Source organism: Dermacentor albipictus, unplaced genomic scaffold (assembly GCF_038994185.2).
Source record: "Dermacentor albipictus isolate Rhodes 1998 colony unplaced genomic scaffold, USDA_Dalb.pri_finalv2 scaffold_24, whole genome shotgun sequence".
NCBI classification, from domain to species: Eukaryota; Metazoa; Arthropoda; class Arachnida; order Ixodida; family Ixodidae; genus Dermacentor; species Dermacentor albipictus.
In genome coordinates, this window is record NW_027225578.1 from 2745565 (window position 1) to 2771232 (window position 25668).

Consider the following 25668-nt stretch of genomic DNA (forward strand, 5'->3'; position numbering starts at 1 on the left):
CGCGTGCTGCTTCGCGTTAAGTGCGAAACTGTTTTTCTGCGGGAGTGGAAGGTAATTATATGCTTTCTGCTAACTATACATTTTATTCATTTCGCGCACCCGCGACCTACTATAGGAGAGCATTTACACATGCAGCATATAGGTACTGGGCACGAGTCCTGACGTAACCTGGGACTCGCTGTTTTCTATTAAATGCTAAGGTCTCCCTCTGCCCTCGCATTGTATTGTGTCGTATTGCATTGTATAGTTGTATTGGGAAGGCCTCTATTGAAGTAGAGAAACGCACAGAAAAATTTGGTTTGATGAAAGACTCAGGAACATGGACGAAAATTACCGGGCAGCTAAGGTGCTCAAATATCCGTACCTGAAATTCGTGGTCATAGTATGGATGAAGAGGTCAAGGAAGTTGACAACAAAGAACAGGGTAATTGAAAGCGCAAACAGACAACCAGGAGTAATCAAAAAGAAAGTGCGAGAAACAGAGACCGTGAAGCAGATGCATACGAGGGTTGCAATGTGGTAATGCATCTGCAAGGGATGTACGGTAGTGCGATTAAAAGACGCTACCATACACCCCTTGCAGATGCATAGAATGTAAACAAAATAAGATCATGAAGATTTACGAGAATGGCAAGAAAGAAGTTTGAAGGGAAAATCTGTACTGTTAAACAAAGGGCAGTGCCTCGCTATTTGAGGCACGAGCTCGTTTCATAAGGACCGGTACACACCGGAGCAAATATTCGCAACAAGAGGAGGCATGTGTCTGCTGCAGTGAAAATCCAGAGATCACTGAGCGCATCCTAATGGAATGGGAAGGTATTCCCCCAGCGAGACCCGCAGCTAACGCACACCTCCCAAAAGTGCTTGGATTTAAAGCGGAAGGAAGCATCAGTGGTTAGCAGTGAAGACAATCAAGAGACGTACATACTATAGGCGGAACGAAAACACGGAAGAGGATTAAGACTGGTTAGGTTACAGGCATAAGTAGCGGTACAATGCAAATAGAGAAGGTTTGAGGAAGAGAATGCAGTGTAAAAACATTTATACAACGGGGATGCCGATAAACCACCCTCAACATGTGTGCTCAGTGTGTACAGGAGCTTCCAGCTATTGGTTCTGTTGTCTGAACTATTGGGTTTACGTTGCTATTAGTTTTATCGTTTTAAAATTTTCAACCGGTCCCGGTTTCCATCACTTAGTCTTCTACTAGAGGACGTGTACGACACAGCGTACATTAATGACGAAATTAAGTTTTGCTTGCCGTCTTCCCAAGGCACTTGATAGGCCTATGCACAGGCACTTCTTCAATGCCGATAAGCCTTTAAACCTTGCGTTGAAAAATGCATAACGTATAACGTGACATGTCGCTCACCAGTCTCGAAGAAACAAATCGTAAATGTTTGAACATAACTTCAAGCCCGGTCTAAAGAAACTAAAATGCCGCAACACCCTCCCTCCACCCCTTCCCCCTCTCTTCCACACACAAAAGCAAGACAAAAAAGGGTAAGTGAACAAACGTGAAGAGATCTCCAAATCATGAATTCCTTCGACTTAGGTTAGCGAACTTTATTCTAGGTTTGTCGCCTTCGAATTGGCCTCCGTTACGTACACGTTATTTTTAACCACTACGGGGTAGGCAAGAAGATAACGTTTTGGAGGCCATTGAATTCCACATTTCCCAGCCAGCGTATCTTTTCGCTTTCTTTCATTGTTTCTCTTGCTTTTGCGTCCTAAATGTCGACATCAAATTCTGTTTCGTTTTGTTTTTCACGGCTTTCGTCATGGGTAATCAATATTCGAATCACTGGTTATATTCACAATACCGAAACAACAATACATGCTATTTTTTTATTTCGATTTTCCTGAATCATATCACAAACTTGAGAAGCTCCCAAAAACATGCGACGGGCAGGCGGGAACGAGAATGGGGCAAGAAGAAAAATAAAGAAAAAAAGAAAAGAAAGAGCGAAAGAAGAAAAAACATCGATCAGGTCCGTGTCCCCAGTTGAGAAGGATTGATGGGCCAAGAAAAAAGCTTCCAAAAGAAAAAAAAAGACTTCAACCGATGCCTTATTTCTGAAATCCTTATCGCAGTCGTGTCGAAAAAACTCGTAATTCCACGGAGCGTGTCCACTTCAATGAAACTTTAGCAATTCTCTATCGCCTGTGTCATCACCCGGGTGGCTACACAATGCTTGGGCGATGAACTAATATTTAAGGCTGTCCCCCGATAAACACCACGCGTGTTTTATCGGGGGACAACTGAACGGTTATGTTGCAAGAGCAACGTCTAGCTGGTGGATAACACTGTAAAAGAAGAAACAGTATGGCACATTTTCATCACGTATACTTCGCAACGCAGTACAGTGTGTAATATATATACAGTGTAAAATAACTTCTCGAGTACTGTGAGAAGGACGGCTGATATATATATATATATATTATATCTGCCATCACGTTTATTTCGTCGTACTTGTTTGTTTCGCGATGCCCTGTTATCTGTTGAAGAATGCACCAACTAGTCCAAACAAGAGCTTGACAGCTTTAGCTTCACGACATGAATAGGGGTCCCCTTTCGTGTCAAACGCCAGCAATGCCAAAAGAAATTTGCGAGGTCACTAGGAACAGTTTTATAGCACGTGTATTTATCTATTTATTTATTTATTTATTTCGAATGAGTTTTAAAAATTTGCAAGGACCGTGTTGCGCAATGAGGCCTCCTGAGGTGGTGTACATGAATAAGAGTGCGTTACTTGTGCGACAGATCACGGTCTATATGTATTTATATAAAACAGATTTACTTTTCAGTTGTTGACTTAGGGGTACGTGTTCAAAATGGGAAATTGAAGCAGAGCAGTATGTAGTCACGTCTGCTTGGCAGCTATAAAATCCTAAGACAGGCACCACTTTTGGCAATAGCCGTCGTTGAAACCAGCTAAAAAAATGCATTGACGTTACAGTTAAGAATGCCCGAAACATGCTCGACTCACGTTTTCGGGAACGATTTGCTGGTACATCCGTTATTTCGCAGCGTACCATAAGGTCGTATATCTCAAATGCTGAGCTCGACTAAGGATTTCGGCTACGTAAACCTGACTTCACAACAACCTGACTTCAATCTCGCGATCGCAACCAGCGTCCTGCAGTGAATCATTGAAAAAGTGAATGATTTCTTTTCATTAGCAGCCGAACATTGGGATTTCTCTAGCAAGTAACGCTTGTATAAATGCAATTGAAAAGGCGACAGAAAGCTTTGCGCCACGATTGACGTTTTGGTGAAAAATCTGATCGATTTGACAAAAGAAATATACAGCAAAAATTATATGATGCTCTCACACAAACCCTTATTGTAGGGTTAAGTATTCATGAGGGTCAGATAGGTGTATTAGAGGGCATATACACAATAACCGTGTCTTTATCACTATAAAAGGTGTTAGAATGTATGACGTGTTGTCGCCATAGGTGATCAATTGCCAGTATATGTCATGAAAACTAAGCGGTGCCCCGAGAACCTATGCCAGTGGCGGCGCTCATCATTCGTTGATTGTACATTAGCCAGAGGCTTGATCAGGTTAACAGCACTGCGTAAATTACATCAGTGTACGCATTTGTGATAAGATAGATGATGTGGACAGAGTAACCTTTAAAACTGACACGGCAGTCAGGTGCTTTGTACGGACAACACAGACTATACCACAGACACGATAAGTCACACACGAGACAAAGAATTGAATAATGATAATAGTAATAGTCTAAACTGTCTACGGTCCTTAACATGCCTAAGCACACATCTATTGTCCTACTCGCCGGTATGTCGTCTCCAGTTGCCATGGTGGTGGTCGCCATGGGCGTTCCGCTAGGCCGTTTGAAGTCCAAAACCTTTTGAAGTAGCACGCATGTAGGCGTCCGCTGCCTCTGGTATCCGCAGTGCACACCACCGGACCATGACGTGGCAGCAGGAGAGATTTACCACCAGCCGGCAAGCTATTAGGCCGCTGCCGTAGAGGCCAGCGGCTAGCCAGCCACTGCTGCCCCGAGATATGGGCACATCGGGCCACCTGCTCTGCAGGCGGGTACCTCATAGGTCCCAGGCCGCAAACAACGCTGGCAACCAGGCCCTCGAGCCGAATATGGCACCAGGCTGCCATGACCGCTGACCGCGGATCGCCGGTTGAACAGCCGGCGCAGTGCGGGACGTCGGCCTCCACAGGGCAGCATGGCAGCAGGACGCCCGGCCGTAGAAAGCCGCGACTTGAACCACCCGCCAGCGAGCTGCCATCCGAGTCATTCTACACTCGGTCTCTCGAGACGCATGCAGCTCTTGCTCTCGTTTTCATCTGGTTTGGTTTGGGTTTCCTTTGATGATGGTGCATACTTATTGCGGGTGATTGGCCAGGATTTGGATAGTATTAGGAAATTACTTTTGTTACTAAAATTTGTAATATTGTCAAGAGGAAAGGAATAAACAAATAGCAATTGTAAAAGTGAAGAAAGTACCCCTGAAGCAACTATAAATTACTCTACGGCTCAGCAAGCACCCCTGTGGTAGTTTCCAAGAGAGGAGGCTTCCAGAGAAAGGATATTCAGAATGTAAAAATTTAAACAAAGTTGTCGAAACCTTGATTCTAAAACGATTTCTTAAAGAAGAAGTCCAACGACAGAATAAGAACAAACTATATATATTCTCATCGTCTGCATAGATTGGGCACAGAGGAGAGGGCGCCAGAACTGCCCTGTGGCGACCAAATTTTAATTCTGGTGTTCGACAGCGAAATCGGGAAAAAATTCCTGAAGTTTTTCTGGTGTGAAAGAAATTTTTGTGCCAAGAGAATAGGGGGTGTCGATAATCTCCTAATCGGCGATTCATACATATTTAAGAATTTTTGTACCATCAGTAAACGAAGTCTACACAATATTCAGGGCACCTGTCTTCTTAAAAAAATTATGGGGTATTACGTGCCAAAACCACTTTCTGATAAGGAGGCACGCCGTAGTGGAGGGATTCCGGGAATTTTGACCACCTGGGGTTCTTTAACGTGCACCTAAATCTAAGTACACGGGTGTTTTCGCCCCCATCGAAATGCAGCTGCCATGGCCGGGATTCGATCCCGTGACCTCGTGCTCAGCAGCCCAACACCATAGCCACTGAGAAACCACGGCGGGTAACCTGTCTTCTTGATGTGGTACGTTATTGGCAATAAATTTCGCTAATCCGTAGCACAATCGCGGTGCTTCGCGCTCAAGCAGAACAAGGAGGCGTAATTTATAAGCTGGCGCATCAGAGTATAGTACACATCCAAATCCTAAAGTGGGCCCGCACGTACATTTTGTATATCATTAGAAATGGGTCTGTCCGCATCCCCGACCGACTGCTGCGTAGCTTACGTAGCATGCCAACTGATCTTAATCCTTTCTTTTTGTGCATATTGTCATTATGGCCAAGCCAGCTGAGGGGACCGTCATAGACTACACCCACATACATCACCGACTTCCCCAATGTATAGTCTCGAGACGGTAGCATAGCGATGTGTTAGCGGTATTATGATGAAGAAAAAGCGATATCGAGCACTGTATCAAGTTAAGTGAAAGGCGAATCTTGTTTAACCAGGTTTCAATGGCATAGAGGTAGTTCTGTAGTCGATAATAGAGGCAGTGAACATTACTGATGCGAAGAAAGCAATATCACCTGCGCATACAAATGTTCGTACATCTTGATGACGAGGAATGGAATTCGTCCGAATGTTAAATAATAATGGTGAAGCGACAGCTCCTTGACTAACACCACCTGACTGATTATGTATACTCGAAGAAAAGCTTCTAGAAAGCAGTGACCTTCCCTCCCATTTAAGAATTCGCACATGTAGTTTACAAGATAATTTGGAAACTCTAGTTTCGTAACATATTCAATAAAGTTACGTATTCTACACTATCGTAGGCTTTCGAAATGTCTAGTGTCTCAATAGCACCTTGCTGCCTCTGTCGCCTAGCTACATTTATTCTAGTTTCTAAGTCCACGTAAGCATGCCAGATCGAACATGATGGTCGGAATTCTATTTGGCAGAGACTTATAAATAAGTCTCTGTTCTGAACAAATTTAATCACATGGGCATATAGGATTATTTCAGTTAAGTTCACCAAATGTGGTGCTAGCGCGCTTGGTCTAATATTATCTATTGTATATCCTTTCCCAGGATTTTTGAAACTAGGTTTAGTTGAGCAATTTTCAACGCAGACGGAATCCATTAAAACCTTGTTGAGTGATTTATAACAGCTATAAGGTCATCAGAAGCTTCCTGAAATAATATTTCTATCAGGGCAGAGGTTACCTCATCTGAGCCGGCAGCTGAATCTGGAAGTCGCTCCACGATTTCAGCCAGTTCTAAACTAAAGATTTTTGTAAAGTCATCTTAGGCACTTCGTAAGCTTGAACAATTTGGCAAGACGGAAGACAATCTAATTTACAATCCCTTCGCAATTTCTTCGAGTGATTCCTTCATTTCGTCACTACTTAAGATTATATAGTAAATATAATTGGGCACGGAAGAACTCTCCTGCTTAATACACGCCTTTTTTTATTGTTAGCAAATCAAAATGCTTGCAGTCGTATTTGTCTTCGGTTTTTGAAACTGCATGTCTAAAGACTGCTCGAAAAAAATTTATAAGCGTTCCAATCTTTGAGCCTCTGGTTATGCAATAATTTTTGTCAAGCGACTTTTCTCTTTCTGTAATAACGAGCGTATCCTTCGTTCTACCAAGAGCTGTATAAATTTGGTTTCTTCAATCGACTCTCAAATTCAGACTTTATGCCAGAACTTACCAAAGAGGAACAGATAATTGTGTGTGTGTTTTTTTTTTGCTCGGTACACGCATCAGACAAAGACGACAGAACATTTCGTAAGCATTTTTTAAAAATATTGCAGTAAATGAAAGTTCGTACCTGATCACTCAGGGCATGCTACAGGGCGTGCTACTTCAAAAACTTGCGGAAGGTAATCATTGCTTGCGGGATACGTAGCAGTCGACCAAGAAGTTACCTTGGGATTCGGGCCACAGAATGTAAGATCTATTGCAGAGTAAGATCGGCCCCGCACAAACATCAAGGATCCGGACTTTGCACACGCTAGCCCATTGTCCAACGACCAGTCCCATAGTCGGGTGCCGCACAAATATTTTCGTAATCACCATGAAATATGGTGAGAGTTAAAATCACCTGCAAATAAAATTTCGCGTTCCCAATAATTAAGAACACTATCCAGTGTGTATATGTCCTGTACACCAGAATGAAAATATGCATCCACAATGGTAAAGGGGCAACGTCGAAGGAGATTCAGCTCTATAGTTAGTATTTTACACTCAGGAGTACAAAGTTGAAATGAAATTTTGGCCTTATGAAAAATTTTGGATGAAATAAATGTAATTAATCCGCCACTTCTATTAGGACGGCTTAAAGGAAATCTTCTATAGAAGTTTATTCGAAAATGTTTCGCAGAGCTTAACCACGTTTCTTGTAAAATAATTAAGCAGGGATTAAGTTGAGTAGTTAGACAAGATACGTCTACTGAAGCAGAATATAAAGAGCGACAGTTCCACTGAAGCACGTTCAGCGATCATAGCGTTTAGAAAGTGCCGCAACTAAAACTGCCGTCTGTAGAATGATTTCTTTTGATATAGCACTGCACTCACTTTTCTTACATTTTCAGTGAGGGCCGGAGGACGAATCTTCATTGTTTGGAGAGATTGTTCTTTTATACGCTCAAGCGTTGCGTTCCACATATGTCATTTCCTAATCTGTGTTAACCGAATTACGAGTACTACAGCCCACGGAAGAATAAATAGAAGGTTCGATGCCGTCATGGGAAGGATGGGTACTTGAGCTTCTATCACTCGTTTGTTGCTTAGGATCGACTGTCTGCGTTGTTTCAGGACTTAGACAAGCAGCTTGGATCAAGTGAGATAAGTGAGTAGAGATGGTCTGTTATATAGATTCACCAAGGCTTTTTGCCAGCCGTTCCATAGCTTTTCCATCTGTCTTTTCCTCAGCGACACGCTCTAGGGGAGATTTTGTAACTCCCGCATAGACAAACGTAATTCATTTAACCATGTTTACCGCCTCCTTCCTAGAGCAACATCATCCGTCAATTATTTCAACCACCTGTAATTGTTGAACCTTAAAAGAGCCGTTAGAATATTCTGCTGGGTGACTTCCACCATACAGGCAGCATCGCTCATCTTGGGCACTACATGTACAACAACGCTGACTTGTCTTGCACCCTATAATACTATGGCCGTATCACGAGCAATTACGACATTGAAGTGGACGGGATGGCGCAGGTTCAACTCTGAACACAAGGGGCCACACCTTTAGTTCTGATGGGCAGGAAGTGTCTGCAGATATTGCCATCACCGATTATGTTGGGACCCTCTTATCGCCTATCATTTGATTGCATTGATAAGCAGCAATTACTCCAGTTCCAGACAATCTCTATAGTGTTTCTTCTAGAGATAAATCAGCATCGACACCTCTGGTCTTTTGCTTAGTGCAGGCGAGGTAAGCAGGGATGACGGCACTCACCGGCATTGATGCGAATGATGAGCATTTAAGCAAATCCGCGACACAGGTCTGGTCTGGTGATCTACACACGATATCTCCGCGGCCGAACTGTCTCACTTCCGTGATGGTCTTGTATGCGGAGGTGGCAGCACGTAGAACTTTCCGGATAGCCTTTGGTTTGGTCCGCCGTATAGAGCCTCCTTTTGAAGCAACCAGAGCCACCGGGATGCTGCTCACATTACTGCGGATGAACGAATCCAGAGGCAATTCTTCTGTCGGAACAGAGGCCGTCCAAGGAGAAAACCCCTGCCGGGGTACTTTTTGGACACCAGCCTATGATGAAGCTGGCGTAATAATGCTTAAGCGCTCTACGAATAAGACTAGAAAAGCTCAATACTACCCAATACCTGGCCAAGTAACAGGAGCCACAGCAAACGATTGCTTGCTTGCTTGTTCCTCCTTGTTGCGCTTACCCACTGCGGGGATGGGCCAAGAAGTCGGCGGTTAACGGCTGAAGGGAAGGCGAAGCTGGAAAAACCTAAACGAAAAAAGTAAATCGTGGTGAGGTATAACGTTTATGATATTTGGAAATAGATTTACCTGGCAGACACAAATAAAAATAATTTTAATTTTATATAAGCAGCAAATATTTACGTTCTTTTGGTGGTACTATAATTATTTCGAACACACAATCAGCAATTTAATGAGCTATTCAATTATTGATTTCAAGAATTAACATGATAACCTTCTTGTGCCACAGAGATAGTCGCGAATGGCAGCGCAAATGGCTAGAGGCCATGGCTGTGGTCGGAGCCCAATGAAGAAGCTTACCACGCCGTGCGTTTTTACAGCGAAGCTGTTTATGGCTAGCGTTCTGTGCACTTTTCATGCCCGTCCACAAATATGCGTGAGCAAAAACGGCTCAGCAACGGCTCATGCCACTGTTCGCGCGTTCGTCGTTGTCTTCTTCCACAGCTGGCTCCGCTGCCACTCATAATGCTAGCGTTCCCCCACTGACCCTCCCTCTGCGAAGGCGCTGACGGTGCTGGGCCACTGCCAGTCGGTGCGGTGATTTCGGTATCAAATTCTTTGCTTCAACATATGGTGAAATGAAAGAGTCAATGTATATAACGAATGTATAGCACGAATGAACGCGGACATATCAAAGTAAATATCTGCGTGTATACTTTCTGTCACGGTGACCACCGATCAAGACAATAAATGTGTGCGTACCTTTGTTCCAAATTCTGTGTCAGCTCTTCGTCGTGTGCTACACAGCTTCGCTGGTCATCCACCATCACAGAGTGGAATGGCTCACGATTTTTTTTTTTCGTTGTGTCACGGCCACCGTGTCCATATTATCGGAACTGCCGTTTCTTTTTCGACTCGTCGAGGCCACACAATCCACGACATCCTAGCATTCCTCTGTAGTAAGAGGTGAGAGTAAAGAATGCCTCGTGAACTCATGTACTCGAGTGAACAATTTATCCCCGGAGAAACACCTATGCGGTGAAAACCGGTGTGTCTTGGATGCTTATGCGCGGCTTCAAACAAGAAAGTCACTAATGAGGCAGAGTCTCTTCCACTCCGCCTCTTGGCATCTCAGGCCTTGCTGACGCAGCTATTTAGGCTGGGTGAGTCCCGCGCAGGCACGGCGCTTCTCCGGCGGCTAAGAGCAAGAATTCGATCACGTTTCCATGCGGCGCTGAACACCTTCCGATTTTTAGGACTGGAATAGCCTAAACGAAGTCGCCTTGACCCGCCATGGTCTTTTTCGGACGTTACCTGCAGCCTCAATGTACTCCACCTACCGACGAAACGCACCATTTCAACTGCCGAAGCAAAGTTTATTGTGTTGGACCACTTGAGCACTGTGTTTGAGCACTTAAGCATTGAGCGGCATTTTGCATACCATCCCTTGATGTGTCATGGTCTGGCCGACTGGATAGCGTAGTTTCCTCTACAACAGTAGAAAGCGCCGCAATCACCACGGCTTTGCGGAAACTACGGGCCTTTTCTGCACGACATGTCGCCGTGCTGACGGATTCCAAGTCAGCATTACAGAGATTACATCGCGGCCTACCTCTGGAGAAACTTACAACGCAGTCTCTGGCACTGATTGACGACCTAACGAGCAAATGATTTAACATAAGGTTTCAATGGATTCCATCACACGTAGGAATTGATGGAAACGAGGAAGCTGACGCCCTTGCACGCCTAGCGCTGACATGTGTCCCAAAAGTGAAAGCTCCAAAAGATTTTTCAAAACCCCAAGGCTGCAATCCGCCTCCACTTTAGAGAAATGCACAAGAATCCACACGAATCCTGTGTGACTCATGGATTTACGCGCGAAAAAGCGACGCTTTTATACCGCATCAGGACCGACTCCGCGTACACCCCAGCTTGGTTATTCAAGACTGGGCTTCACGCTTCCCACTCTGTGATTCCTGTGGTGACATTGGTTATTTGGCTATGCCCGCAGTTTGACACAGAAAGAAACGCGATGGTCGACAACCTACAAAAGAGCAGTCTCACGCACAGGACCTTTGAAGACTTTGTTTTCCCCGGAGGGCCCGCGGCATTCAGGAAGAGAGCGCAACGACTGCTGATAGCCTTCCTGCGAGACACGGGGCTCATCGACACCTGGTGACACACCCCTGATCTCAACTCGAAGGAGGGTCAAGCGGAACAATAGCCGGCTATGTATGCCAGGCTAACCCCGCCTGCTTCAACATCACCACCACCACCACCACCACCTACTTGCATATAACTTATAAGGTGGCTAGATACTTCGGAGGCAGCTAGTAATCAATCAATGCACGGATTCTCATTTAAATATTGCACATTTATTGAACATCGAGAAATTGAAGCGTAATAACTGTTCTACGGTAAGCTATATGGCCTGACTTTTTAAAATTTATTTCTTGCGAACAGATTATTTTAATGCTACCTGCAACAGTCGAATAACTTCCCCACGAGCATCAACTGCTTGAGGAGGCTGATATTATTCGTATGTCAAATGTCAATGTTCAACGAGTTAACAATCATTCTATAATAATTTTGTTAATAATTTCAAGAACATGTTTCAATCAAAGAAATTAAATCTGACACTAGCGCCTGACTGAAAATATCTGTCCACAAACTGTGCTCAACCAATTGCGCACGTAAGGAAAAGGACGACACACAAGGAGACACACGAAGGAATTTCAAGCGCAAAATTTGTGTGTTGTCCTTTTGCCGCCTTACCTAATTAGTTCATGGTCGTTTAAATAAACCAACTAGCCCACCAAGACTTCCTCCTCATCTATATTTTAGTTTTGAAGTTAAAGTTTCATCTTGAATTTTCCCGTTTGCACATAGACGAGGCAACCTAAAGTTTGCCCGCGCGGCACCAGCGCCGAATGCTCCCCTAGCGGACCGATGGAAGTTTCGAGGGTCGTCGCTGCACTGGCGCGCACCCATGTTCTGTACGGCGGGAGCGCTCGTGCGCGTGGTTTTTGCCATGCCGAGTGCGGCCTCATCAGCCAGGAAAGGCGGCACGCAATACTGATGTGTTGTTGATTGCCACAGCAGCCTCGAAAACACGAAAGGTCGTACGCCGCCCGTGAAGTTCTACAGATTTCCTAGAAAGTGGTACGAGAAGGACAGACGACAAGCGTGGATAACTGCAGTGCGGCGAGTCAAGTAAGTCTCATACTTTCGCATTCGCGTGTAATATCTTGAAAGCGGAATAGTCATATGCCTGTTTTTAGTGCTCGGCCGTTTGTTTAGTCGTGTCGCGTTGTTGAATTGTGGTGGCATCCGCCGTTTGTTAGCGTTAAATTCATGCGTGTTGCGCCGCTAAGCTCTACGACGCGTGTTCGATTCCCAGCCACGGTGGCCGCGTTTCGATAGGGGCAAAATGCAAGAACACCCTTGTTACCGTGTGCTTTGATTTTTGTGCACGTTAAAGAACCCCCAGAGGTTAAAATTATTCCTGAGACTCCCCATTACAGCAGGCCTCATAATGATTTCGTGGTTTTGGCATGGTTTTGGCACTTAGAACCCCGAATTTATTTGATTACACTGTGCCTTCCCTCGCGATAGGCATGGACGAGCTCAAGAGAATTATTTCCCTTTTCCAAACGCTCCAACTTAAATTACTGGTTGTGCAAGTAACGAAAGGGGCCGCGCGCTACTTTTGTGTGGCAGCAGACCATATTTAATGCAAGCCGCGGTCGTCGCGTGCGTCGGGAAGCGGCAGATCGGAAAGCAGCCGCTGGAGACGTGCGCGTTATGTTTGTTGTTTGCCCAAGCTTTCTAAGTATCTAAGTGTGCAAGTATCATAACTTGTAGTGGTACCACTCTTGTAGAATAATATATGCACACAATCACAGGAACGTTCCTTTGCAAACATATTATTGGGAGTAATTTAATCCCCACAAGAAATAGGCACACATACTCTTTCATTTATATGCGATACAGATGGAAGCGGCGCCAAACAGACCAATGGCAATCACAACAGTCTTCTCAGCAGTCAGCACCACCGGGACATGTGCTCTCGTACTGCAGCGACAAAGCTCTTGAGCAGCAGCAAGACACGTGTGAAACAGACTCCAGAACATGCCTTTGTGAAGTGACGGAACCGTCAAGAAGCCGCCCAATGGATCTGCAGTCATCGAGTAGTATGACAACAGAAGTTCCTGCTGCCAGTGTGACTTATGTTGTAATGGAAATAAAAGTGGCTAAATTTCTGGACTTGGTGCGTACCTCTAACTCGATGTCGTCTACGATCGTGTCGGACACCTGTGACATGCACTTGGCTTTCACTCTCACATCACCGTCCACAATTTGTTCAACGCCGTACACGTTCGGAAGCAGACGCTCCCCTATCGTGAGGTTGCCGCCACGAAAAAAAGCTGTCGGCGTCGGCAACCTTCTTGAAACCGCACGGCAATCTTTGCATCGCTGTTGCGCAAGCAGACGATCTGCTGCCGTCGAAAACGGAGCGCCGTCAGAACGAGCAGAGAAGAAAAGCGCGGACGGCACCATGTAAACAAAGCGGAGACTACGCCGCGACGCGACCGCGCTGCTTGGCGTTTCCACATTGCGGCGCTGTCAGGAGGCGCAGCAGCGCCGCCTGGCCATGGTTTTCTCGTCTATAGGGTAAGATTAACGCGACCGTATTTCGTCTCGCTCTTTCTATATGGTAGAGCAGAATCTGGTTTGGCGAGTGTCAAATAAAAAGAATGAAATCGCCACATCGGTCGATTCCTGACGAAAGGCTTCGCTCAAGACGTGTGACACAACGAACGCAGCAAGAATCTAAGTCGCACGCTGTAGACAGATGCGAAGTTACGAGCTTCATGTGTTGTCACAAACTTCATGAACAACATCAATTTCATGTTGTTCATGTGTGTCGGGCGCTCTGCTAATCAACCATTTATGAGTGGAATTTTGGTGTCTGGCTTTCGCGCAAGCTGTTACAGTGATATTCATGTGAAAAAAAAACATAAGGAAAAAGAAACAAAACTTTTTTGGTGACCAATAACCTAGCTCCCTCTTGATATAGACGAAGTTGTCTCAGTCAAGACTCGCAGAATTATAGGACTACGCTGTGCTACAACCGAGCGGGAAACTACATTTCAGGCTCTTCCCTTGGAGTTCATCTTTTGAATTCAGCCCAAATGGTCAACGACCAAAGAATCTCTGGTAAGAGCTTAAGAGTAGGCGTAACTCAAAGATGACTCTGAGCCGTTGAAGGTTGGAAACGAATGAAGTGGAAATTAATGCAGTGACGCGAGGACCTTGAGCTATGCTACAAATACGCAGTCACAGTGCACTATATGAGTGGGCTGATCAACCTTGCTGCAGAGTTTTGAAGCACTCACAAAAGCGTGCAACACTACATGCACTAATTTCTAAACCCAGCTGGCAAGACAGAGAGAGAGAGCGTAAACTTTTATTTCAAATCAGCAAAATTTGAGTCCGGCGTCTTTTAGTGGGTCTGGGCACCCGCCGCGGACGCGGTTCCGAGACCTTGTCTCGAAGCGGCTTCCTCGGCTCGCTGGACGGCCCAGAGTTGTGCTGTCAGGTCAGAGCTGAGCAGTGCGGTCATCAGGCGTGACTGGAGGCTGGCGGTGGAAGAGACGGAGGGGTCGGCACTGCCCGACTTGTTTGTTAGATCCCGACACTCCCATAACATGTGATTTAGTGTGGCAACCTCGCCACACGATGTGCATCTGTTTGTAGTGTATATGTCTGGATACATGGCGTGCATGAGTCTGGGGTTTCTGTAAGAGTCTGTTTGTAATTGTCTGAAGTGTACTGCTTGCGTCCTGTCTAACCTAGCGTGAGGGAATGGTTATATGCGTCTTTGTAATAGGTAGTGTGCCGTGATGTCGTGAAAAGTGGTCATATGATCCTCCCATGCCCAGACGATTGCAGTACCCCGCGGGGGCTCTTCCTCCGATGCTGCTCGGTGAGTCAGGCCTCGAGCAACGCCGTGAGCCGCTTCGTTGGGGGTGCTCATTCCAGTGTGTGCCGGGATCCATAGCAAATGCCTTCGGTTATCAACGTCGGCCTCTCCCTGGTGTATGGGATGTCGCTGGAGTATCTGATACGCCTCTTGCGAGATGCGCCCATTTGCGATATTGCGAATTGCCGTTTGGGAGTCACAGATCACGTATGTAGCTTTGGTTTGTGTGAGGGCCAGTGCTGTGGCCGCTTCCTCTGCCGCTTCGGCATGGGCCGTGTTCACGGTGACGCTCGTCAGGTGGTTGCCTCGGTGGCTAGTAACTGCCGCCACGAAACTCTTTCTGTCTCGATAGCGGGCTGCGTCGGTGAAGACCGCCTCCTTGTCGTTAGAGTAACTTTTGTTCATTTGTTGTGCCCTGGCTTTACGCCTCCCCGTGTGGTGTTGGGGGTGCATGTTGCGAGGCAATGGGGGCACGTATAGTTGCTCGCGTATGGGTCTTGGAATGTCTACTTTGACGCCGTGTTGCGAGTGGTATGTGATGCCGAGATTTTCAAGCACGTGTCTGCCCGGGCGGGTCTTGCATAGGCGTTCAAGTTGGGACACTTGTTGCGCCTCCACGAGTTCTTCGAGCATATTGTGTAGGCCTAGTTCTAAGAGCTTGGTGGTGCTAACTCCAGGCGCAAGTCCCAACGCACATTTGTACGCCTTGCGTATGAGCGCGTTGAGCTTGTTTTTTTCGGCAACCGTCCAGTTGTGAAACGCTGCCGTGTACCTTATCTGAGAAATGACGAAGGCTTGTATGAGTCGGATGACGCTGCCTTCGCGCATGCCCGCGTGTTTGTTGGTGATGCGTCGAATGAGCTGCATCGTGCTGGTGGCCTTTGCCGTTATCTTGCGAAGTGCTTCGCCATTGCCACCCTTATGCCTTATCATTATTCCTAGTACCCGGATTTTCTCTACTATCGGGATGGGTAGGCCATTTGATGCCGTTAATTGGATCTTTTGCTTTTTTAGGGGGGTGTAGCATTTAGGTGGGCGCCCCTTTCTGACTGGTCTATACAGCAGCAGTTCGGATTTTTCGGCCGAGCAAGTGAGTCCCGTGCCCACGAGGTAGTTTTCTACGCATTGGATGGCCTGTTGTAAAAGTTGCTCGATCGGACGCGGCAAGACAGAGCCGCGTCCTATTACTAGGTCGAAAGCATTCTATTTTACTTGTTTTTCTACCTGTAGTGGGTTAAAGGGAAGCTGAAAGGTTTTCCAGAAAAAATGAGTGAACATCATTCTGTGCATAATGATTTTCAACCCTCTGAATTCGAATATCGTATCGAAATTGAGTGAAAGAAAGCGGAAATATATTTTATTTCGAAGAAAAGTGCAGCAGCGGACACGCCCAGCTCGCGCGTCTCGTTTCCGCCTGTGATTGGTCGGTGCGCCTCGTGACGTCAACTGTAGTAACCGACCGCTGCCGCTACACATGAAGCGCGGTGCCAAGTAGTTTGGTGCTGTTTTTCTGAAACGGTAATGGAAAATTTAGAGAGACTGCGTTTTTCTGAGGAGTTCGGCGTTACTCCCTACATGTATGAGCCAATTGCGAAGAGCCGGCCTCTCGAAGAAGCAAACGATGCTGGTGCGACCAGTGCTTTCGACGCGAACGAAAGCGAAGTCTTGGGATCTCCTCGTGTTGGAAATGCTCTTTGGTGAGTATGTTTTTTGCTAAGCGATCTAGTGATCTCGCCGATCTTTCGCCGATCTAGTGAGCTCGTTTCCGCTCAAACAACTGTAGTGTTGTGCTCCTGCATGCCTCCTCGTGGAACGTAAGCGGGGATGCGATCGGCGGCATTTGTGCGCTGTCCAAAGCTGTAGGCAATCTACAAAGACGGTTTAAACGCGTGAAAAGCTTCCCGCTTCATGCAGTACGTGTAGTGACCTTCATCTGTTGACTACCACTCACGTTGATTACCACTCACGCTGACTATCACGCACGTTGACTACCACTCTACATACACGCAGACGCACCAACAAAGGAATGCAGGGTTGATCGAAGCAGATTACGATGGCACGCACGCAGAAACAAGCGTGGTCAGGCACGGTCGCGGATGCTGCGAAGGAACGAAACACTAGAGTTGACGTCACAATACCGCGGTTTCCGGTCTCCGCTCCGCTCGCTTACTCGACGGGGGGCCGAGCTACAGCGCAATTTCAACCGACGATTACGTCGCTCCTAATTGAACGACCTACCCCCCCCCCCCCCAAATTTTACCTACATGGTTTATAAGGGTCCCGAATCCGTATATGAGCGTATTATTGAATTAGACAGACTCGTCAGCTTTCCTATAAGAACCTGTGTTAGGGAGAGTGAACGAACGCATGGCAGCGTTTCCAGCGTCATGGCGTGATAGCCTCGCCTAATGCATTAGGGTTCTGATGTACGAGTGAGGAGCAGTCTGCAGTCACGCCTTCGATGGTTCACAAAAGCTGTGGGGTAGATGAGCTGAAGCCTGAAGTGCACACCAGGCTTAGAACCCTCACGCCGAGATAAATATTGAACTACATAAAAAACCGCGGCCCTAAACTGAGCGAGGATGCACAACGGCCATGTTGGCGTCAATCCGCATGACACAAGAACTGTTGTATAGGCTTTGACAGGTCTGCCATTTCTGGTGGCAGAAGCATTGGTCTGTAGGGAACGTTAAGAAAAACTACTTTGTAGGATACGAGAAAAAAGTACGCCTGCTTGTTTAGTGAATGCATGATGATGATGCATAATGAACGCATGATGATGATTGTATGACGGCGGCGCAATGGCGACGATGCGATGAAAACGGTATGAGGACAATGGAATGAAAAACGGACAGTGTATGACGACGATGGCGTGACGACTACTGTATCACGAAGACTCTATGGAGAGGATGGCGTGACGATGACGGCGTAAGGAGAGTCGCATGACGAAGCTGCAGTGACGGCGATAGAACGATCACCACGGCATCACGATGACGGCATTGCAATGAAAGCATGACGACTGTGAGATGACGATGGCGGGACCACGCTGGCATGACGAGAGTTGGATGAGAAAGCTGGAATAACGACGATGCAAGAACCAAGAAGAAATCCCGACCACGACCACGTACACCCGTGAGCAAAATTACACGGACCACAGGGTGGCCGAAAAATACTGAATTTCTTTGTATTAGCACGCATAAACGGAAACTGACGAGTTCACCAGAAAATTCGTAATGCCAAGTTGAAACTGCACTCTTTCTGCACTCTCAAGTTGCATTCGCAGACAGAGGAGACAGTTAGTTTTACCACGCAATCACTGGTCTGTATACTTCTTCTCACGGTTGTAGCTTGTAGCCCAAGCTATAAGGCCACATTTACACAGCCATCAAACGTTCCGCCGTGTCACCGTCACGCCAAAAAAAAAAAGGTACAGGAGGCGTGACGGAGAAGGGTACGAATAAACGACGGCGGTGGTGACGTTGACAGAGCATACGTCTCTGTTGTCATAGAGGAACCTGGGAAGCAAGACTAACTCAATAAAAAATTTGGCGTTTCTAACAACAGCAGCAAGACGACGACGACTACGGTGGCGGCTATCATACGACGTCGACAGCATGATTTCTACGCTGGCCGTTCTATGGGAGTTTACGACATTCCGACTGTTTGGCTCTAAATATTAGCTGGACGAGCGTAAGCGGTAAAAAAAAAAACTGATTGCCGCCTCATCTACAACTAAGTGTAACAAAATTGTGCTTCGCCATGTCTAATCATCTGGCCTACATCAGAACGATGTTGACTTTTGTAATTCGGTGACGAAACGTTTAAACCTGCTCGACTTGGGCTGATCATGAATGCGCTACACTGTTGCCCAGCTTCCACGTATCGACTACGAGCAAAGGACAGGGGAAGGTGGGGCGACCTCCGAAGGCAGTGCCGCTAGGTGCCACAAGGAAAGAATACGAGAAACTGGAACGCGGCACATGAACCAAGTGCTCAAAGCGCTAGTTAGCTCTGGCACGAAAGAAGCGTGCGTGCGTTTGTTAGAGCACCGGGCTGCTGTGATGGGAGGCAGAAGTTCGATCTCGACATCTTTCACGCATTCGCGCTATATTGAAGAGGCCCAATACAAGGGGGATAAGGAACCAATATTTGCCTACCGGGAGATGCCTGGAATGAAGTAAAGAATGCTGCCCATTCGTGACGGAATAAGAGAGGTTTGGGCCCAGGACCACTCACCAAGGAACGCAATCGACAATACGAGTTTACACACAAAACAGAATCCATATTAACAGGACACAATACAGACTTGACGCGAAGCATACAGTTACAGGTATTATAACTAATACAACGCCGTGCGGCGGCTGCTACTACAATGTCTGTCTTGGAATATAAATAGTCTCTCGCCGTGAGTTCCTTTGTGCGGAGCCCATTTACGCGTCGAGGCCGATGCCAATTCCGAAAGGTCGGCTGGCGTTTGGACGACGTCCCCATGGGCCTCCCCACGGCACCACGGAATTTGCAGTCGCCACAGCGATTGTGATGACAGCCATGGTGGCCGACGTAGCCTTGGTAGCAGCGCAGTAGCCCCAGCTGCTGCTCCCCAGCAGCGACTGTAATGGCAGCCACGGCAGCTCCAGCTACTGCTCTCGCCTCCGACAGCAAGATTGGTCGTCGCAGTGGCCCGGGAAAGTGGCCACGGCGCCTGGCTCCTTGGACCGGTTGCCAAGCAGGAACTCAGGCCCTTGGCATCCGAGAACAGTGTAGTGGTGGATCCGGGTTCCCTGGACCGGGCGTCCCGTGAGAACCGGGTGGCTCTGAACGCCAAGCAGAGTGGAACACCAGCACCGCAACACGCGCCAAACGTCACTCGAGCTCAACACTTCGTCGTCACCCCCGCGCGGCGAACACAACAATGTCCTTTTTTTGTTTTCCACGCTTTTTTTTGTACATATCATGACACCATTAAACAAATGACGCACTATGTAGGTACAGTGAACAACAACTTTCACTCGATTACGGAAATGAGAAAGTTTGTGCTAGTCCGAGTCTACCTTGTCACTACGTTACGAGTTGCAGCGCCTTGGACCATTGTGTACCCTTACGCTGGTGTATCTATAAAATTACTTATTTTTCATAACCGAAAGTGCACAGGTTTCACGAGTGGTGATTTAACAATATATATACACTTTAAGCACTCTAACACGATGACCAAATGTGAGCAGGGTTGACTGCAAACTACATGTTCACTCGCTGTGGCCTTAGGATGCCACTCTTTTTTCAAGAACTTCGTTCTCTTAAAAAGCTTAGAGCCCGATCGTATCATTTCAATACTATGCAGTTTCTTAAAGCCAGGCCTGGTGAAACTCAACGCTTAATGCGAGATGGACTTCTTGCTCTTCAAGTAAAACACGTTTTTGGGCTAGTTGGCGCATTGTATTAACAAAAAAACAGCCAAAAAAAGAAGCATACAGGAAAGATGCAAGAAGATAGGAAAGAGGCTAGAGTATCAACTGCTTATTAGACAGAATGGGGCTCTAATTTATAAAGGGTAGTCTGTCACATGACCATCGCACAATCAGCTTATCACAACCAACCGTCAAGGAAAGGCCAATAAATTACAAAGTGTGCATGCACCTCCTATCTTCCAAAGGATCTCACATCTATCTTCGCCTAAGCCCAGTGATGAATATGCTAGCAATGCCGATGTTGGATAATCGTAGGAAAATTAAAGTCAGATCCAATGAAACAAACAAACAAAATCAACAGTACAACAAAGCACCAAAACCACACCCAGGAACATTTATAGTGCCTAAGAAAAGAAACTGACCAAGTACGCCAAACAGAACTGAATATCATGTCACACACCTAGCAGTCTCCTATTAAGGGGAAGCTTTAGCTCGGGCCCAACTCCAACGCGGCCTATTCAAATACATGTAAAACGCAAAAACGCTTTTTTGATATAACCCCTGCATCAACTTTAATTAAATTTGTTGCATTTGAGAGAGAAAGTTAAATTCTAGTGAATGTTGAAAGTGAAATTTCGATTTAGGGTCTGAATCTTGTCTAAAAACTTTCCGAAAATTCGAAATCTTGAAATAAATAGAAGCACGAAGTTTACAAATAAATAGCTCTGCGTCAGGAACAGATATCACGGTTCTATAAATGGCATCCATTAGATCATTCAAAGCGGAGAAATTCTATAGGTTAATTTATATCTTACGTGAATTTATTACGTTGAGTACAGGGTCCTGCAACAGCTGTATTTTCATATTACTGAATTTTCCTAAATTCATTCCTAGCATATAAATTATGTCGGCTTTAGATGTATTATTAGGTGCGATTCGCAAATTGTGATCCTATTTTTCTTTGCTGAGTAAGAGAGTTGTAAACTTCCTAGTTTCGTTTTCCGAAAATTTTGATTTTTGTGAATCTTTAATAAAAAATTGACAATCGAAATAAAAAATTCGAAACCACCAGTCACTAGATTTGAAGGCTTTCTTTTAAATGTAACAAACCCCGTCAAATTCGGTGCAGTGGTTGCCGCGAAAAAAGAATTCTCCTTTTACATGTATTTAGACAGGATCACACGAGCTAAAGCTTCATCTTAAGTCCTTATGATCACAAAAAAGATCCCATGAAATCAATTTCCTTTCTTCGTAGGGAAACCGATGAGTCACTGTAACGTGCTTCCCCTTTCTTACCAATAAGAAAGGCCTCCAGTACCTCACGTGCCAACTTACCGCGACTCCTGCCCAGGATCCTGATATCACCAAGCACCCGCTCACAATTGTTCTTTTATCGGTTGATTAATACGGCTACGGCCTAACAACGGCTGTCCCTGCGTGGCTGGGTCATTTGTTACTAGCGCAACCACAGAACCATCCAACACTTGTTGTTAGACAAATGTCGTATGATTTGCTGTTAGAGTGTATGTCTTAGACAGGTGGTTGTCCTGTATTCAGTTGAAGGACAGGCACGAGCTTCCATCAAATGCGTAACTTCATTTTAAAGAAAATTAGTTTCCACTCTTTGAAGCATTCATGAATGCAACTTTCCTTTTCATCACTAATTGCGCGAACATGCCCCTGCGATCAACGTCGGGTCCAGTAGTCGTGGCTCGTCAAGCCAACTCATAAGATTGGTCAGTTTAAAAACGTAAAAATAAACGTAGGCTATATTTACAACCTTCGAGCTGCAGGGTATGCGGGTGTGCTCAAATGAACCAACAAATCCCAGAAATCATTTAAACTGCAACGTTTGTGAATCACATTAAATTTCCTTTTCGAATTTCAGACTGTTGTAATAATATTCGAAGAGGCAAGCGTTACTAGCCCAAAAAACCAAACCACTGATTCAACTAATGAATCAATATTCAATAATTAACTTAATGAATTACCTTAAAGCACATGTTGTAATTTGACATTGCAAGACGTATCCACTTGAAATGAATCTCCAGGATGACAACAGTCTCGAGATATTATTTCCCAAAGTGCGGGATGAAATACGAGGGCGTTCCAGTTACCTTTGGCTTTCAAAGCATAAAAGAGCGTTTTGTTAAAGAAATAAGTGGACCAGTGCATTTTTATGGCACGTTTTATGTCGCTTATCTCCAAACTGGTGTCATTCTGGAAATTAATTCCAAGTGGATACGTCTTGCTAACTCACCAGCCACACTTGGTAAATTGCAATATGTCTGGATAAAGTAAGGCCTTAGGATGTTAATTAGCGAATTTGCTTTAATCATTTGAATATGTGCTTCGATTTCTCGAGCAAGTAATGTCCGCCTCCGAGGTTATTCTACCTCAATTAGTGGAATTATGTTATCCGCCAGATGCGATTTTTAAAAAATTTCGGTGATATTCAGCGGTGATCACCCCGTATAAAGTCACGAAATAGTCCAAGCAAAATGCAGGCAAAATAATTTACGAAATAGAAATTTAAGTATACTAAACAGAAAACAATGAAACGATAAGCGTAATACAGAAAGCAATTCTGGGACATGTTGCTAGCATTTAAATTGATATTAATCAACTGCGTTGCATGAACACTTTCGGGTGACGCTCAATGACGTACGCACAGTGCTATCAGCTAGTGTGTGCCAGTCACAGATGAGAGAAGGACGAAAGAACTGATTAAAATATGTTTCACCAAGAAGACGCTATATACAGAGAGAATTGACTAGGTATATACATCTACAGCGAAGTGTCTAAATTAGTTGCAGGCTGCAGCTATAGTACCAACAACACGCAAAAATAACAAATGAAACATTAAGCGACGTCAGCTGAGCAACGAATCGATTCCTTCTGCTTTCAGTAATGTTATAGAGAGCGTTATTTAGAATAACATGGACGAGGTAAATAGCCACGTACATGTTCTTATCCAAAAATAAATATTTAAATAAAGGATCGAATCGTTTCTAAGGCATTGTTTCCTCGACTTTAGGACTTTAAACCTGAGAAGAGGGATGGCTTTTTGCCGCGACTTCTTTCCCTCTAGAAATCGCTCCTCCATTTGATCCGGACTTTAAGACAGGCGGCAGAGTGCTCCGTCCGTGAAGTCTAATTAGACATCTCCGGCTAAGCCTCTTACTGAAGCGCCTCCGTCGAGTGGCATCGAGCAGACTTTGGGGTAGGGCCACCTTGACGTATATCCACGTGGCGGACAGGGACTTGCACGTCTTCTTTGCGTTCTGCAGTAATTGTCAGTGCTTCGACGACGGCTGCAATCCTGATTAAAGCCGAGTCCTCGTTTCCATTAATTAGCGCAGGCCACGACAAGTGTTCTCAACTAGCGAGGAGAGCACCCTCCTTTGTCTCGTACGGGAGGTCCGCGTGCGCAAAGTCTCCTCTTGCCTATACTCAGGAAAACAGCCCGGGAAATTTACCACCATTTCCCCTGTGTATTTTTTCTATCGCGATTACATTTGAGAAGTCGAAGGCATTGCCCCTCCGTTACCAATAATTATTGGCGGTAAAGCACGCGGAAATATATAATCATCCCTCCGAGGCCAGTTACTTGTGATACTGGCGTTCCGATGCATACGTCTGTGCTAAGACGACATCACATGCACCACCATCAGCAGCTGTTCCTGTTAGCGGCGCGCGATGAGTGGCTCCGCTGTTGGCTCCGCTGCGTAAGAACTTGCGTAATGTCTCGCGGAATGAGGGTCACAAACTTGCCCAAGACCATTGATTATAGTTTTTTTTTTTTGAAATGCGAAAATTTGTTGCGCTCCTAAGCACGAGGTCATGCGATCAAATCCCGGCCGTGGCAGTCGCATTTCGGTGGGGACGCGATGCAAAATCGCCTGTGCCCGTGCATTGGGCGCACGTTACAGAACCCCAGGTGGTCAAAATTAATCCGCAGTCCCACTAAACGGCATGCCTCACAATTGGGTCATGGTTTTGGCAGGATGTTCCATCCCAGAATTTTTTTTTTTTTGGCCGAAGTAAAACGCGAGACCAAGGTATCCGAGTTTCCCAACGCGTCGCGCACACCCCTAAGCTTGCTGATCGCCTATTGGCTCGGCCTCTCCTTGCTCCATGCGCGTGGGCACGCTCTCCCACGCACGCGCCCGCTCGCACACCGCTACTGGCTTGGCGCCTCCTCTCTTTGCTCCATTGACGGTCTGGTGTGCGAGTCGCAAATAAGCGTAACTTCATTTCGCTAGCTGCGCATATGTTGCACGTAGGCCTCAAATTACAGATAAAGCAAGGATCCCCAGAAATTATCGAGCGGAAAAGTGCCCATATTAAAGCTCTACAGAGGCTACAGATGTATGCAGTGCGTACCGAAATGGCGAGGCAGGATGCGAAGCGATGGGTCGACCAGATACGCGCGGTCGCACAACAAATTAATTAATTATGGGGTTTTACGTGCCAAAACCACTCTCTGATTATGAGGCACGCCGTAGTGGAGAGCTCCGAAGATTTCGACCACCTGGGGTTCTTTAACGTGCACCTAAATCTAAGTACACGCGTGTTTTCGCATTTCGCCCCCACCGTAATGCGGCCGCCGTGGCCGGGATTCGATCCCGCGTCCTCGTGCTCAGCAGCCTAACACCATAGCCACTCAGCAACCACGGCGGGTGCACAACAATCGCACGGCACGGCACGCCAAGGGAACGGCCGCTGAACAGGCCGCAAAGACCAAGAGGCTCCAATTAGGAGGGCCACCACTTCCGGTACGCAGACGCGTTCTTTCAAAAGCGCTTTGTGAAAGACTAATTTCGCGCGGCGTGAAGCGTCTGCGACTGCCCCTGGTTCCCATCGTACGTCGCCTCGGTGTCGGCGCTCGCGCGTGCGGCGGTGCTCGAGCCCGCGTTTCACAGGAAAAACGTGAGTTCGTTTGCGCTTTGCACCACTTAGGGCCCGTACATGGTCGCTCCGCCCGTCCGTTCCGCCCTCGTCCGGCCGCATGAGGAAGCCCGAAAGGCGGAAGGTGTCGCAAAATTTGATGCACGCTCAATCCGCACGAGCGGAACGCACGCGCACTCCTATTGGGCGACGCGGCCTGTTGACAGCTGGCAACCGTTCGGCGAAGCAAAGGTGTTCATGGTTGGCAACGACCTTTGACAGCAGACGACACTGGCATATTTTTGCAGATCTGATTTCAAGTTTCCGCGTTCCGGTGAAAATGCGACTCTAGGCTGCCACATTCT